Below are 3624 nucleotides of genomic sequence, written 5' to 3' on the forward strand. Positions count from 1 at the left end.
AAATGAAGTGTTATTTATGTTGCATCTTGGTATTTATGGTTATATCTGTAATTTTCTGCGTCCTTGTTTAAATATGGATCATTCTCCTTTGTTTATCTTTGTGTCTTTGAGTTGGTCTTTCAAGGAGATGATTTCATTCAAATTGTTGACTTCATACATGCCAACTATCTTATCATACATCTCCTTAGACTTCCTGAAATTTCTAACATATGCAAGTAAATTATCTTGTAAACCATCGATTATAATTTGTTTTTATTTTAACTCACCTTCATTGTTCTTGTTCTTGATAACAATAGAAGCATTCTCTTCAGGCTCAGGCACTTTTCCTTAAATGTAATAAAAAACATCATTGTTGCTAGCTATCATTAGGGGAATTTTGAGGTCTAAAATGGGCCTCCTAAGAGAAATGTACAACCAAAATAAACATTAAAGAACCAATAGGATTCAGTATGATGATGTCAACCATGGGAGATGATTCACCATTTTTGGAGTAAAAAGGTAAAAATATTAAAAAATAATAAAAAAATAAAACTACTTTTTCAACTGCTATTTTTAAATTATCTCCCTAAGTTTTTACTCAAATTTCGAATGGGAGTACTTGTTGGATGAAAAATTCAATTCCTCATGCAAAGGTTACCCACAATACATACTTTTGATGCACCCCGCTACAGGAAAAATGAGAAATACATGAAAACGTGATTGCAATCATGTTTTTCATGTATTTCTCATTTTTCTTGTAGTAAGGTCCATTGAAAGTATGGGACATGGGTACTCATTGGATGAGGAATCAAATCTAGCATCTAGCGAATGTTTCTACTTGAAATTTGAGTAAACCCATAGGGAGATAAGTTGAAAATACGAGTTGAAAAAATATTTTTTTCTTTTTTCCCTCTAAAATTGATGATGTAATATAATCTTATTTTATTATTTCCATTATTATTTTATAACTTTCTTAGGAGGCCCATTTTATACCTCAAAACTCCCCTAATGGATATCCAACCTGACTTTCCATTCAACAATGTTAGATGAGTCACCCAACTTCTCATTTTCCTTGAAGAAGGAAGACATCTTGACCCAACTAGATTGAGTCCTTCAAATTTTCCAAAGATCATTGCTTAAATTCTTGTCTCCTTTTTGGGATTTCCTTCATCTTAGCTCTGATACCATGTTAAATTTTCAGATTGGTCTATGTTGTATCAATTACTTTAGCTCAATTCAACACTTCACAACAATCTTTTTGATAACAATGAATCTTTTCAGTCATGAACAATAATTGAAGATAGAACAATAAATGCAATGACAAAGGAGATAATCAACACATCAAAAAGATACACAAGGTTTGGTCAAAGACCAGGGAAAAACCCCACAAGGGGAAAACCCTTTGAAATTCTTCTTTGATTAGATTGTCATAAAATGTTTAGTAGACAATACAATGATCCATGTACATTATTCAATGAAATAACCCAATAAAATTGAGAAATATGTTTCCAACATCAATATATATCAGAGACAATTTTCCATGTGTGCGATCAACTGTAGTCAACTTTGGTCAATGGTCAAATTTTAGTCAAAATTTCTAGTTGTAGGGAGGAGGAGTTATGCTAGTGACTAAATGGTTCTAGTCGCTCGCTTGAGCCTACATGCCAGCAAATGTAATCAAATTTAACCTTTGACAAGCCAGAAACTATAACCCAAAACCCTAAGAACATATGCGTGCTTCAAACCCTATAATTTCGGACTTTTATGAACTTCTTTTGTTGACCCAACCTCAAACCTTTCTCAACCAATCAATGAAGAAGAAAATAATAATATGCTTGGTGATGTCCAAATGAGCTTGAGCTCACTTGTCTTTATAGGCTTCGAAGGGTCACCAATTTACCATTAGGGCCGAACTTTTCTAATGTGCATGTGTAGGCTTTTATTCATTAGTACACTTTCTCTTGTCCAAATTTGACTATCTTTAAGTAAATTTTAGTGTGGTTCTCAAAAAGATGAATTCAATGCAATCATCATCTCCATCATATGATTGTTCGAAAGTGGAATTTGGCCCTAGTTTCCAAGTTAAATAACCTGGGAATCCCTCCAGAACCATGTTGCTCACTAGGGGCAACACTGAGCCAGCTACATTAAAAAATTCAGAATCCCCATGACTATATGATGGTTTAAATTTACTCTTCCTTTTATTGGTTTCCATGTTGGTTTCTTAGCATTCAATTTATAGTGGTAATATCAAGCTAAAGGCTTTAAGCCAAACCTTTTGTAATTTTGATATCCTTACATTTTGTCAATTTTAAATGTTGAAACAACTTCAGTTTTTCTGTTAATCGACGTCTCTAGTGACAAACCAAAGCAAGTAATAATATTGTTTTCTTATAAATGTTAGGAAATGAGAAATATTTGATTACAAAGGATGAAAGAAAAAAGGTTCTATATTGAACAAATAATTAATGTTTGTTGCAATACTTTTTTCACAAATTGGTATAAGAGGGATGTATAAATTCTTTTGTCATCAATATGTAATTTATAGTAACATTTAGAAACATTTCAATACTAATAAATTATGTCAACATCCACTTTAAGTTATTATATAAAGAAAAAAGCAACTAAAAACTAAATCAATTTATTTATTTATTATGTTAATAGATTATTTTTGCATCAAAATTAATTCTAAAAGTATTTAACATTAGTGGAAGGATAACTAATTTAAGAAAATATTTTAATGTGTCTTTCTTAAACCAAGTTATCCTTAAAAAGGAATAACAATGCAAAGTAAATAAATGTTGAGATACATACCTACTATAGTCGGTTCTATATTTGAATGTATGAAACGTAAGTAGTTAGCGGCTACGCCAACACCTACAAAAACATACTAAATTATTGTTATTATCATTATTATTATTGGAAAAAATATTATATGTCGAGGATAATGAATATATACACATTTATCATTTTACCTATATAATCAAAATTCTCACAGCACCTTGAATTTTCAACCTATACATTCATCAAGCTCATCATGGACAATGATTTAGACATCCTTATAATCGTATGTACAAACATTAACTTCTGCATCCATTATAGAAAAGAGTTATAGTCTCTACTTCCTCCACATCAATGAACACATAAAGGCCTAGTGTACCATCTAGCAACGACATATCCCTTTTAGAAGGAGAATATTTTTTATTCAAATTGTGAATGATATCATTAAAGGACACCCACTCAAAAGAAATAAAAGAATGCTTGATCTCTCTAAGGATGCGTTCAGGTTTAGCAATACCCACCAAAGCCTTTTGGGTAACCTAATCTATGACAAGTTTAGAAACACCCAAGACTTGCATTTTTTTTACTTCTTTTTCTATTTTCATTTCAAAAAAAAAGTCAACCTCAATAATCTAAGATTTATTATATGAAACTCTCCCTAGAACAAATTTGATAAACATACAGTGAGTGTGATTTAATAGTAGGATGATTCTACCTCATACAAGTTATTATTACTAGCCTAGATACATCTTAACTCCGGACATACCAAGCACCAAGAGGATCAAATTTCTTTTCACTTTAAAAGAAGTTTGCACCTCGAGAGATTTAACCCCTATCGACACTTGGTAGATCTGGATTTAAGAT

Source organism: Pinus tabuliformis, chromosome 5_2 (genome assembly GCF_031772625.1).
Source record: "Pinus tabuliformis cultivar Carrire ecotype Pingquan chromosome 5_2, CPIR1, whole genome shotgun sequence".
In the NCBI taxonomy this organism is placed as follows: domain Eukaryota; kingdom Viridiplantae; phylum Streptophyta; class Pinopsida; order Pinales; family Pinaceae; genus Pinus; species Pinus tabuliformis.